The sequence below is a fragment of the Trachypithecus francoisi genome, unplaced genomic scaffold (assembly GCF_009764315.1).
Source record: "Trachypithecus francoisi isolate TF-2019V2 unplaced genomic scaffold, Tfra_2.0 Lachesis_group17, whole genome shotgun sequence".
Taxonomy (NCBI): Eukaryota; Metazoa; Chordata; class Mammalia; order Primates; family Cercopithecidae; genus Trachypithecus; species Trachypithecus francoisi.
In genome coordinates this window covers 42,684,327-42,698,607 of record NW_022681462.1, presented here as the reverse complement: position 1 = coordinate 42,698,607, position 14,281 = coordinate 42,684,327, and the positions used below count along the sequence as shown (strand labels likewise).

Here is a 14,281-nt window from a genome sequence, read left to right as displayed (position 1 = left end):
TATTATATAATTTTATTATATATTATATAATACATTATATATCATATATATATATGATATATGATGTATTATATGTATTCTATAAATTATATATTATATATAAATTATATGTAATATATAATAAATTATATATAATATATTATATATCATTATAATATATAATGATATATTATATATTATATGTCATATTATAATGTCATATTATATTGTCATATATGACAATATAATGATATATATTATGTCATTATAATATATAATACATAATACATAATATATGTCATTATAATATATAATATATATTTTTCTTTTTCTTTTTCTTTAAAAAGTTTTTTTTTTAAACTTTTTAAACTTTTTCTTTAAAAAGTTTGAAAGTGACCACTGAAAGGTTTTTATTAATAGAGAGGAATGTTCATGTTGCATTATCTGCTTACAAACATATCTATGATGAAAAAAAGAAAGAACCAAGCGAGCTGCTATGGACATATTTCTGAAAAGAGTGACATCTCCTCAAGAAGATCCTCAGTCAGGTCCTTCAGGCCGTGTTCCAGAAAAAGGCATTGCTATCATAGGAGATGACAGCTCCGTGCATGTTATTATCCCTGAAGACCTTCCAGTGGGACGAGATGTGGAGGTGGAAGATACGGATGCTGATGATCCTGACCCTGTGTAGGCCTATGCTAATGTGTGTTTGTGTCTTAATTTTCAACAAAAAAGTTTAAAAATTAAGAAGAAAAAAATTTTAAATAGAAAAAAGCTTATAGAATAGGGATATAGAGAAAGACAATATTTTTGTAGAGCTTTACAGTGTGTTTTTGTTTTAAGCTAAGTGTTATTACAAAAGAGTTAAAATGTTAAAAAGAAGTTTAAAGCTTATGAAGTAAAAAAGTTAGAGTAAGCTAAGGCTAACTTATTATTCAAAAAAAAATTTTTTTTTAAATTTAGCATAGCCTAAGTGCACAGTGTAATGTCCCTGTCATTCACGGACTCACCCAGAGCAACTTCCAGTTCTACAAGCTCCATCGACTGGAAGTGCCCTGTACAAGTGTGCAATGTTTACTTTTTATACTGTATTGTTACTGTACCTTTTCTATGTTAGACATGTCTACATAGACATATATACCTGCCATTGTGTAATAACTGCCTACAGTATTCAGTATAGTAGCATGCTGTACAAAGCCTAGGAGTGACAGGCTATACCACATAGTCCAGGTGTGTGGTAGGCTATGTCATCTAGGTGTGTGCAAATACACCCTATGATGTTTGCACAATCATGAAATTGCCTAAGGACACATTTCACAGAATGTATCCCTGTTGTTAAGCAACACATAACTGCATATACACACATCTTTTGGTTCTGACTCTCTGGAGAACCTTAAAATACTTGACAAAAATGTCAGGGTAAGGCTGGAGTCCTGCTGCTTGTTCTTCTGTCTGTCATGTTAAAAGTAAAATAAAACTATTAACTGGCTTTCATTTTTAAAAATTCCCAGGCCCCAAATTCTTTATCCCCCGGAATCAGCATTGACTGCAAGAACATCTTCTCTCGGCCGGTCAGGGACACTCTCCTCAGCAGAGTGGCCCTTTCCAAAGCTGAAACTACTTCTGCCTCTACTTGCATGGCTTCGCAAAGGCTGGATCCTTGTGGGAATGCATTTCAAAAAGGAAGAATCAGTTGATTTAGGGGCATGCAATCAAGACCCTGGGTATCAGTATGAAGGAGTTTTTCACATAATCTGGATTTGAGCTTCAGTTAGGTATATGTATAGTAAAGAGTTTCTCCCGGCCTGTGGCTGCCCTTTTCCCTTTATTCATGATGTCTTTTAACAAATATAAATTTTAATTTTGATAAAGCCTCAGTCACCTCTTTACAAATTTTATGCTTATTGCATCTTTGTGTCTTAAAATATCTTTGCCTACCTGGACATCATGAAGACATTCTCCCATGTTCTCTTCTGGAAGAACTTTACTATTAGTTTTCAGACTTAGGTTTATGATCCATCTCAAGTTAATATTAGTGTTTGGTATGAGGTAGGTGGTCACGATTTTTTTTTCTATATGGATATCTAGTTGCTCCAGCAACATTTATTGAAAAGAACTTCCTTTTTCCCATCTAACTGTTTGGCACCTTTGTCAAAAATCATTTGACTATAGGTGTAGCCATTTTTACCCAACACGTTTTTGGGTAGGTGGCAGCAGACATTTGGTCTGGAGCTATACCACCTGGACAAGAAGGTAATCAGTGTCATCCTAAGTCCATCTGTATTTCAGATGAACTTGTCCTCATAGTGCAAAGATTTCTGGTCATTTCCATTTCCCAGTCACCTTTGTGAATTACTACTTGGAAATTTTATGTTACCACCAAGCCTTGGTTTTGCTGTCAAATACCCAAGGTGCTTGACCCCTCCCTGTCACAGTTTCCTTATTGGTAAAATGGTATAATGGCAGTAACTGATGCATGGGGCTGTTGCAAGATCAATGGGATCAAAAATGCAATGAGAACACTCGCTATTGCCTGTTTCCTCCTCACCACTGTCAGCTCCTCCAGAGCAGAGACCATGTTTTATGAATCTCTGCATTTCAGTGCTTGAAAGGATACCTGGCATATGGCAGATGTTTATTAAATGTATGGAGAATAAACAATATTCTTTTAGATGGTGTAGATGCAACCATTTGTATGGCAGCCTGCTGTTATTTATTCCTACCCAATCCAGGGGACTTGTCTGTCTTTATCTTATTTGACACACTCGACTGCTCCTTCCTGAAGCCCTTTATTCTCTTTGCTTCTAGAACACCACACGCTCTTTGCTCTCCTTCTGCTGTACTGAATGTTCTTTCTTAGTCTTCTTGGTCATGCCTGTTGCCTCTGTTTTAAGGACTTTTCTGCCCAGGGGTCATCTCCCACCCCTTTTCTTCTCTATGCCACACTGTCTCTCTTGGTGACCCCTTCTTCTTTCATGGCTTTAAGTTCTATTAGTTGTGAAACTAATGCCTGTATCCATCCCTAGCCCACACTCATGTACGCCATGGCCTACCCCACTTAGACTTAACAGGCATTTCACTTCAAAGTTGTCCAAAACAAAGTGGGAGATTTTTCCCACGTGATTTTACTTCACTCTGTCTTGAGTTCTCAAGTTTCTCAAGACAAAATCTTCCGAGTCAGTCACGGTTCTTCTCTTTATCCTCACTCCGTTTCTCTAGTTCTTTATCAGGTCCAGTTTGACTCTACCTCTAAAACCATTTCTGAATGTGTCAATTTTTTTCATTTTAACGGCTCTACTAAAGTTCAAGTCACCATCCTCTCTTGACTGGGCTACTGCAGTGGATTCTGGCCTGGTCTCTAAGCTTTCTTTCTTGAGGGATCTGGTCATACCACTCCCTATGCAAAACTCTGTCATAGAGCAAAGTCCAAGCTGTTACTCCATCCTAAAAAGCCTCATGGCAAGGGCCTCTGCTTGACTCCTTGACTTTGTGGACAAATGGGTTTATCTATGGCGAAATAAGAACGCAACGTTCCTGACATCGTGGAGGCCCAGCCTTCTATCTAGAGTTATATAACATCTTGGAAGTTTCCAAAGGCATTAAGTCAAGTCCAGGTTTGTCAGTTTCTCCAAAAGATGTCAATGAAAACTGCATACGTCTTGCAGCTGAACATCTAAAGTATCAATTACCTGGAAAATACTGATGAGCAAAATCCACTGGTGGCTACAAAGGTGATTATAAAGCAGTAGTGACCTAGTCTTGGGGAGATAGCCCACTGAGTTAAGGAAAGCTTGTGAGTATTCTGGCCAGACTGGCCGAGGTTCAAATCCTTGCTGTACCCTGTCCAGGGAATGTTAGCTGCTGAAGCTCTCAAGTTTGCTAGAAGATTCTCTGACAGAGTGTCCTTTTCAGCAAGGGACAGAAATGCAGTAGGTGGTCTCTTTCTCTGTTTCTAGATATGAAAAGAAACAGGAGCTGATGAGAAGTTCTAGGCCTATTGTCCTAGAACACCCAGGCCTATTGGTGTCCTGTCCCTTCTACCCTACCTCAGCATGGTGTGGTTCATTCTGGAAAAGGGTCTGCAGAGGCAGAAGACTTTCTGGCAAGAAGCAGATTGCTGTTTTTGATGACGGTGTCCTGGCAGGACCACCTTAACGACTTGTCCTGGCATATTTAGGGTGTCAAGAACAGCCCTTAAGTCTGGGCCTCTTCACAGCTCAGAAGAGCCTGAGCATAATGTAGAAATCATTCCCTAGTGAGAATAAGATCTACAGGGCGAAAAAATAGAAATCTTAAAAGTTAGGAAATAACAAGAACAGAAAAGAAGTATACCTTGTAGATTATTTTTAAATGATCAAATTGAAGACCATGGGATTTTTTTTAAACAAACAACCTAGGAGACAGCGGTTAGTTTTGACATTGATGTAGTTGTAGGGAACTCTAGTTTGTGGTCAGCCCAAGGTACTTTCCATGCACATGAATCACCACATGCACTTCACTTGGGCAGAGCTCAATTTCAGATTCTTTAAACCAAAGTGAAAAGCCCCAAGTTAGGTTAACTGGCAGGCACATACTGTAGACAGCCCAGATCTGGGAATTTAAAAAAAAGTGTGTGGAAACAAACATATTTTGGTGGTTTTTAACATAATTATTTTCTCTTTCTCACAGTGATTTGCATAATGTTGCAGAGGTGTTGCCTGGCAAGCTCCAGTTAAAGATGTAGCTTTTGTGTGCACCTGTTTGCAGGCCAGATAGAGAACAGTCATATGCAAGTAAAATCTTGGTACCCTCCATTGCTTGACTTACTTTTTTGAGCAGGCTTATTGCTATGTAAGTAACCTACAAAAATTCCACATATTTGAAGTGTAGAACATGTTTTTGCATATGTATATGTCCATGAAACCATCATAGCAATCAATATAGTGAATATTTCTATCACTCCCAAAAGTTACTTCACATACCTTTATAATTTCCCTCCCAGGCCTCTCTTCCTCACTACTAGTTTGTTTTATATCACCAAAGATTTTCATTTTCTATAGTTTTATTAAAATGGAATAAACAGTATATAGTCTTTTTTGACTGGTTTCTTTTGCTCAATATAATTATTTTTGAGATTCATCCATGTTATGATTATCTATTACTATTATTTTCTTTTTTCTCTTTTTTATTGAGTAACAGTCCATTGTATGGATATACAACAATTTGTTTATCCATTCATCTGTTGATGAACTTTTTGGTTGTTTCCAGTTTGGGGCTATTTACCAATAAAGGTACCATGAACATTTGTGTACAAGTCTCTGTATGGATATCTGCTTTCTTTTCTGGTAGAATTGAGAGGCTGGGACATGTGGTAGGTGCATGTTTAACTTTTTACAAAACTTTAATCTGTTTTCCAAAGTGGTTGTTTGATTTTGCGTTACCAATAGCATTGTATGAGAATTTCATTTCCTCCATATCCACACCCCATATGGTCAGTCTTCTTAATTTTAGCAATTCTAAAATATATGTAGTGGTATCACATGGTTGTTTTAATTTGAACTTCCCTAATGATGCTGACATCTTTTCATGTGCTTACTGCCATCCATATATCTTCTTTGGGGAAATGTCTGTTGAAATCCTTTCTCTATTTTATTTTTAATGGGGCTATTTTCTTGTTATTGAGTTTTAAGAATTCTTCATATATTCTGAGTATAAGTACACTATAAGATGTATTCTTGGCAAACATTTTCTCCCAATCTGTGGTTTGTTTTTTTTCTTCATAGTATCTTTCAAAGAATGAAAATTTCAAATTTTGATAAAGTCTAATTTATCAATTTATTTTTTATGGATTGTGTATTTGGTGTCATACCTAAAAACTCTGCCTAACCCAAGGTCATTAAGATTTTCTTTTATGCTTTCTTCTAAAGGTTTATAGTTTTAGATTTTACATTGAGATCTGCAATCCATTTGAATCACTTCTTTTTATATGATGCACGTTTGCATTCAAGTTCATTGTTTTTGTCTGTTTCTGCATACAGGAACCTAACTTTTCCAGTACTGTTTGTTGAAAAGGCTATCCTTTCTTCATTGAATTGCTTTTGCACTATTGTCCAAAATCAGTTGTCCATAATTTTTAGTGTGTGTGTCTATTTCTGGACTTTCTATTTGGTTCATTGATCTTTTCCTCTATCTTGCTGCTAGTACTAGAATATTTTGATCACCTGTAGCTTTATAATAAATCTTGAAAGCAGATAGTTTTAGAACTTCAACTTTTCTCTTTTTCAAAGTTATATTGGCTCTTTTGGGTTTTTTTTTTGCACTTCCATATGAATTTCAAATCTGCTTTTCAATTTCTACAAAGAGCCTGCTAGAATTTGATTAGCACTGCATTGGGAAGAGTTCTCATTTTAGCAATACCGAGTCTTCTGACCTTTAAACAAAGTATATCGCTCCAATTATTTAGGTCTTCTTTAATTTATATCAACAATGTTTTGTCATTTTTAGTGTATAGGTCTTACACATATTTTGTCAGATTTACCCATAAGTTTTGTTTTTGTTTTTGTTTTTGAGACAGAGTCTCAGTTTGTTCCCCTGGCTGGAGTGCGGTGGTGTGATCTCAGCTCACTGCAAACTCTGCCTCCTGGGTTCAAGTGATTCTTGTGTCTCAGCCTCTCAAGTAGCTGAGATTATAGGCGCAGGCCATCATGTCCAGCTAATTTTTTGTATTTCTATTAGAGACGATGTTTTGCCATGTTGCCCAGGATGGTCTTGAACTCCTGGCCTCAAAGTGATCCACCCACCTCAGCCTTCCAAAGCATTGGGATAACAGGCATGAGCTGTCACATCTGGCCAGTATTTCATATTTTTGATGCCATTGTAAGAAATTGAATTTTAACATCTGACCGTTCACTACTAGTACATAGAAATACAGTGATATTTTACATTTTTTCTGTGTTCTGACCTGTTGCTGATGTGGTTTGGCTCTGTGTCCCCACACAAATCTCATCTTGTAGCTCCCATAATTCCCACATGGTGTGGGAGGGACCTTGTGGGAGACAATTGAATCATGGAGGTGGGTCTTTCCCATGCTGTTCTCCTGACAGTGAATGGGTGTCACGAGATCTGATGGTTTTAAAAACGGGAGTTTCTCTGCACAAGCTCTCTCTTTGCCTGTTGCCATCCACGTAAGATGGGACTTGCTCCTCCTTGCCTTCTGCCATGATTTTGAGGCCTCCCCAGCCATGTGGAACTATAAGTCCAATAAACCTCTTTCTTTTGTAAATTGTCCAGTCTCAGGTATGTCTTTATCAGCAGCATGAAAACTAACTAATACAGTTGCTAAACTTACTTTTGAATTCTAGTATTTAAAGTGTACATTCCTGAGGATTTTGTATATACATAATTGTGCCAACTATGAATCTTTCCATTCTATGCCATTTATTTATTTTTCTTGGTCTGTTTTGCTGGCTGGTATTTCTAGCACTGTTAAATAGAGTGGTGAGCGTAGACACTTTTCCCTGGTTCTTGAATTTAGTGTAAGAAAACTCCATCTTTTATCATGAAATATGATATTAGCTGTAGGTTTTTCATAGCTACCCTTCAATTGTTCAATTGGTTGAAGAAATGCTCTTCTATTCCTAGTTTTCTAATAGTTTTTAATCAGGAATGGGTATTGGGTTTTTTCACACTTTTTTTCTACATCTATTTAGATGATCATATTGCTTTTATTTGTAGTTGTTAGTGATTTACATTGATTGGGTTTTGAATATCAAAACCAATCAATGCATTCCTGGGATAAACCCTTCTTGTTCACCATATTTTATCCTTTTTACATATTGTTGGATTAGATTTGCAAATTTCTTTAGAAATGTTGCATTTATGTTCATGAGAGTTAGTTATTCATCTGTAGTTTTCTTTGTTTCGCTTTACAATCAGAGAAATAATAGGTTCATAAAATAATTTGGAATTATTCTTATCTCTTTAATTTTCAGAAAACGTTTGTAAGGATTGTTATTCTTTCTTCTCTTAATGTTTGGTAGAGTTAACTAGTGAAGTCATGTCAACCTGTAATTTTCTTCATGCATATATTTTAAACTAAACATTCAATTTATTCCATAAATAGAGGATTGTCCAGGTTCTTTATTTCTTTTTGAGTGGGCTCTCGTAGGTTGTGCCTCGCTAGGAATTTATCCATTTTATCTAAGTTTAAAGATGTATAGGCATAAAGTTCATAATACTTCCTTATTATCCTTTTAATATCTGTAGAATCTGAGTGATCTCACCTCTATAATTCCTAATATTGATTAATCTGTGTCGTAAGTAATTTTTTAAATCAATGTACCTAGAGGTTTTTAAATTTTATTGATCTATGCAAAGAACTAGCTTTTGGTTTTATTGATTTTTTTCTATTGTTTTCTGTCTTCTATTTTACTGATTTTTCATTCTGATCTTTATTATTTTCCTTTTAATGCTTGCTTTGGCTCAATTTGTTCTTCTTTTCTAATTTTTAAAGTGGAAGATGAGGTCATTGGCTTGAGATCTTTTCTTTTTTCTAAAGTAGAAATCCAGTGCTATGTATTTCCTTCTACATATTGCTGAAGTGGCATTCCACTAGTGTTGATATATTGTGTTCTCATTTGATTATTTTTCAAGATATTTTCTAATTTTCCTTTTGATTTCTTATTTTACTCCTGATTATTGACAAATACGTTACTTTGTTTCCAAACCTTTGGGAATTTTCCAGATAGATTTCTGCTAATGATTTCTATTTTAATTCCAGATTGTTCAGAAAACATACTTTGTTTAACTTGAATCCTTTTAAATTTATTATGCATTATTTATGGCTCAGAATATAGAATATATCTTGAAAAATGTTTCACATGCTCTTGTAAACAATGTGTATTCTGCTATTTCTGCGCAACATGTTCTATAAATGACAAGTAGGTACATTTTATTAGTAGTGTTGTTCAAGTCATCTATATCCTTGGTGATCTTTTTGTTTACTCATTCTTAAAATATCTAATATGTATCTGTATTTGTTAATTTCTCCTTATAGTTTTATCAATTTCTGTTTTATGTACTTTGGAGTTCTGTTATTAGGTGCATAAACCTTTAGGATTATTATGGTCTTGACAAATTGATCCCTTTAACATTTTTAAATGTTCTTCTTTATGCTCTACAATATTCTTTGCTTGAAATCCACTTTTATAGTAATGTAGACAATCTAGATTCTTTGTTAGTGTTTACATTGTATCTTTTTCCCATCCTTTTCTTTAACAGAGTTATGTCTTTACTTTTAAAGTGCATTTTTTTCGTTGATAAAAAGCACATAGTTGGTTTAGCATTTTTAAAAATCTGATTTGACAAATTGCTTTTACTGGTGTTGTTTAGGCCATTTACATTTAATGTAATTATTGATGTGGTTAGGTTTAATTCCTGTCATCTTACTGTTTTTTCTTCAATTTATCCCCTATGTTTCTGCTCTTTTTCCTCTGACTTTTTTCAGATTATTTTTATGATACAACTTTATCTCTTTTGTTGTCTTATTTGCTGTAACTCTTTGTTATTGTGTTATTTTCATAGTTCTTAGGGTCAACAGAACACATCTTTAACTTATTATAGCCTACCTTCAAATGATATTATACCAGTTCTCATATAGCATAAGAAACTTACAACAGTACACTTCCATTTCTCCCCCTCTGACCTTTATATTATTGTTATCATTCATTTTACTTATATATATGTTAACATCATGCTGCATTGTTACTACTTTTGTTTAAACAATTCATTATATTTTATGATCATATCCACTTTTCTTTCTTTCTTCCTGAGGTCCTGAAGTCTTTTGTTATTATTTCCTTTCTGTTTTGAGCACTTGTTTTAGTCATTCCTTAAGGGCAAGTCTTCTGGTGACATATTCTTCTAGTTTCCTGTCATCTGAAAATGACTTTACTTCTCCTTCATTTCTAAAGAATAGTTTGACTTCTGGTTTGCAATCCAGTGTATAAGGAGCTTGGAAGTTGTCACTACATCCTAACAACAAATAAAAGCCTGAACAAACTGATTAATTAATAATTCTTCTTAGGGCCATCAGAGAAGTGAGGTTCACTGTCCCTTATATTGGAAAGATTGACAAGAAAATACTTAGAATCACAACTTACTGGAGCAGAAACCCATGAGCAGAACCCTTTGTGGGAACCAGTATGGGGTAGAAAAACCTGAACTGTAATTGATGAATTGCTGGGCATTCAGAGTAAACAAGTGTGAGAGTTAAACACTCCAGTAGGACCCATTCAAAGGAGGGCCCCACACTTTTGGGAGTTCTGGTTTCAGGAGTTCAACTAGGTTCTCACAGGAAATATCAGAAAAAAAAAAAAAATCTTGTACTTCTGGTGAGGAGAGGGAGGAGCAACTATTTGAAGTAAGTCAGAGCATTCTCTTCTAGTTAAAAAGGCCTGGCCTCAAGATAAATTACTTTACCAGAGCCTAAACTATTAGGATTTTATCAGAGCCTAACCAACCTGGAAGAAAGGAAATAGCATACTCCAGCATGCCTTAGCCTTCTACATAGGGGAAGAGAAATACTCAACTTCAGCTCATTCTAGACATTTTGTCCCACCTAAGGGGAATGTTAGGGGATTGAGAAGCACTGTTTGAAGTTCACAGTTTAGAGACACAGGCTCACTAAAAGACTGAGATACAAAACTATAGAACACTTTGCTCCTTCCCACACTGTTACAGGATCTTTGGGGTATTGATTTTCTGGCCAGAAACCTCTGTGGCTGGTGGCATCTTTGCCTTAGTTCTTGTCTTGCATCTAGAAGAATGAGGTATGCAAACAAGTGAAGGGTAAACAAGACAAAGAAGAGTTTCACTAAGGGTTAGAACAGCTCAGAGGAAACCCTCAGTGGGTAGCGCCTCTTTGTAGGCAGATCATCTTCTCTGTAAGCAGATCTTCCCATTGAGTGCTCAGCTCTCAAGCAGAGAGGAGGCCCTGGAGAGGGTAGCACCTCTCTGCTACTGGTCATCATCCTGACATCTGCTGCTCTCACCAGAAAGGAGGCCCTGAAGAAAGCTGCTTCTCTCTGAAGCTGGTAGTCCCTATGTCTCTGCAGGTCTCTGAAGCTCTCAGAAGAGAGGGTGGTTCCTCTCTGCAGTGGGCCATCTGTCCTCCATCTTAGGTCCTCTGCCCTGCTCTGACTGAGCCTGGGGCTTTTTTGGACCTCAGAAGGAGGAAGTGCCTGTCAATTGGTTCATGGAGGGCCATGGGTGGTCCAGAAAAGGCACCACAAGTCCCCACTCCATTCTGCTGGTCTGGCAGCCTGACCCCAGCCTTCAGGCCCTCCCTTGCCTGAAGGTGGATCTTACTGACAACCCATCCACTTCCACCCAGGAGCCTGTCTGCCTTCTGCTGTCCCTGGCCCCTGGCTGTTGGCACCAAGAGGCACCTGCAGGCCAGCACTGAGCAGTCCTCAGAGCTCCCCTCTGCTTCCCCTGCTACTCTCATTGGTATCCAAATTCTGCAGGGGGCTGGGGCAGCAGGGCACTGGCTTGCCAGCACTGATCCGAGTGTGTGCAGACTGTGCCAAACTGTGATAGCACCCGAGCTTGGCTTCAACCCTGCTGTGATATGAGAGCCTGTGCCGGGAGCAGTGAGAGGTCAGGCAGCTGGAGAAGACACCCGTGGGCTTGCGGGTCCTAGGGTCGGGAGGCCTTCCTTGGCTCCTAAGGGTGTAGGTTGCAGAGACACCTGGGTCTTGCACTAGGGAAGGTGGCTGTAGCTGCACCCGGAGCTCCTGCCCTGCCAACTCAGAAGGGGTGGAGTTCCTGCTTGTCCTTGGCTCCTGCTGGCTTGGTGTAGCAGAGGCCCATGTCTGCACCTGTGGATCTGGTGGTTGCACCTGCACCAGAACGGCCAGGGATCCTCCCTGCTCCTGGCACCTGCAAGAGCACAGGGAGGCTCTGATCGGCTCTGAGGGGCTGCAGCCTTACTCAGGAAGGCAGGATTCCTGCCTACTCCATGGAGCAGGAGGCCTGGGTCTGCAGCCGCAGCTGCACCCAGGAGGGCAGGGATGCTGGCTGCTCCATAAAATGGGAGGCCTGGGTCGACAGCCCTAGTTTGGGCGGCTGCTTCGGCACCTGGGGAGCTGCTGCCCCAACTCAGAAGGGCGGGTCTTCAGCTTTCCTGGCTTCCAGGCTCCTAGGAGTGTGGAGCCCCAGCCGTGCCTCCCTGCTGCAGCTGGCATGATGGCAGCGCTGCTGCCATCAACACCTCACTACCACATTACTAAAGACCTACTTTCTGCAGTTCCTTTTATCCAGTATCTCATACTTGGCTGTTAAAAAACAATTGCAAGGCATGCTAAAAGACCAAAAAAAAAAAAAAAAATAGCTTGAAGACACAGAGCAAGCATCAGAATTAAACTAATATACCAAGAACAGTCTTACTAGATAGAGCATTCAGAATTGACAATTTTTTTTTATCACTACTTATAAAATGCTGTGCCACTTCTTTCTGGCTTACATTTTACAAGTAATGTATTGTTTCTCCTTAACCTCTCTTAAGACCTTTTTCCATCTTTAATTTTCAGAAATTTGAATATGATTTGTCTTGGTATGGATTTCTTTGGATTTATCCTATTTGGAATTTGTTCTACTTTATTCTTTTTGAATCAGTGGGTTTAATATCTTTTGTCAAATTTGGGGAAATTTTAGCCATTATTTATTTGATTATTTTTTTCAGTTGAACAGTTTTTCTCCTTGCTTCTAGGACCCTGATGATACAAAAGCTAGATTCTTTGTTATCATTCATAGATCTCTCAAATCATTTATTTTTTTCTAGCCTGTTTTCTCTATATTGTTTACACTGAGTAATTTCTAATTATCTGTGTTTAAGTTTGAGGATTCATTCTTTGTTGCTCCAAACTACTTTTGAGGCTATCTGTTGAGTATTTCAGTTATTGTATTTTTTTAGGTTTATAATTTCTAGCTCATTATTTATTCAATATCTTATATTCCTTTACTTAGATTTTTAAAATTTTGTTTCAAAAGTGTTTTTAATTGCTCATTTAATAATTTTTTATTCTTGATCTTAGCCAAAAGGCCAAGAGGCAATCATTTAATAATTTCTGCTAACTTGTATATGTTTCAAACTTCACAATAAAAAGGGAAAACAAATGCAATTTTTCTGATCTGGAGAAGATGCTGACCACTTTCTTCATCTGTAGGAAAAACCAAAACAAGAAGGAAATGAGACTAAATGATTATAGAAGAGAGTATAAACACTTTAACTGAGAAGATATTTCTCCACTAGGAAAACTTCCCACGCAAAGTGTATCCTAGTGCCTGGTCATCTCTCAAATCCAATGTTTGTTAGTTTTAATTGCAAGAGTAATACATAAAAACTAATGATTCATTTTGCAGAATAATAGGTATACTGTAATCCCAGTTCTCACACATTGGAGAAAAACAAAATTTAGAAAATGAGATTCCTCTATAGTCACAGCCCTTATATCACCACTCTCAATGGTTTTGTAAACCATTCAGAATTTTCATGTGTGACTAGAACTGGGATTATATTAGACCTATTATTATGCAGCTTCTTTTTCTTCTTTTTTGCCTAAATATTCCTCTAAGAGAGTTTGTGAAACAGAATAAATAGCTGTTTAGACAGAAAAGCTAAAAATAGTTGAAAACAGCTAAACACAGCTTCTTTTCTGTTCAGATTCCAAGATCATGCCAATTTTATCCATATTTTAACATCTGGCATGATCTTTTTAACCTAAGGACATAATTTTACACAATTATTATCCTTTTATCTAAGGACAAAAAAATTACAGTAGTGAAAATAACCCAAAAAGCAAGATCCTGAAGTTCCGAGCTTGCAGTTGGCTGACCCTCTGTGCCTCTGTGGGCAGGTGGCCGCCGGGCTTTGTGTCTGAGGGGCCGCATAGTAGAATGACTCAGCAAAGCAGTGGCCTGGGGAACATAGAAGAGGCTGACTAAGATTATGAGCTTTCAGGGGAGCATTCTTTTTAGCTGGCAAATTTCTCTTTTAAGGTAATGAAAGTGTTTCAGGTTCCTCTTTGTCCATTTGCAAATAAACTGGTGAGTCCACGTCACTCCCAGTGCAAATGAGAGTGTGGTGCATACGTCATGAAGATGAAGTGGTTTCCCCTTAATTTTGCATATTTTCTTGTCTGCTTTTAACTCTAGAAGATATTTGCCTTCACCTGATTTACAGTCAGGTTCGTTTCTCGCATCACAAATTGACTCTCCTCTGTTGTCCTCACCAATTATTCATTGTGCTCATTTCACGTATAAT

The 14,281-nt window shown here is 37.5% G+C and overlaps 1 long non-coding RNA gene across 1 annotated transcript; it reads right to left on the bottom strand.

The window, feature by feature from the left end:
- Positions 1–747: 747 nt before the first annotated feature.
- LOC117062221 lies at positions 748–5,064 on the bottom strand. The gene is made up of 2 exons (XR_004428264.1): positions 4,026–5,064; positions 748–3,931 (listed from the first exon to the last, which is right to left on the bottom strand). It is a non-coding gene; the product is annotated as an uncharacterized LOC117062221 (long non-coding RNA).
- Positions 5,065–14,281: the final 9,217 nt, after the last annotated feature.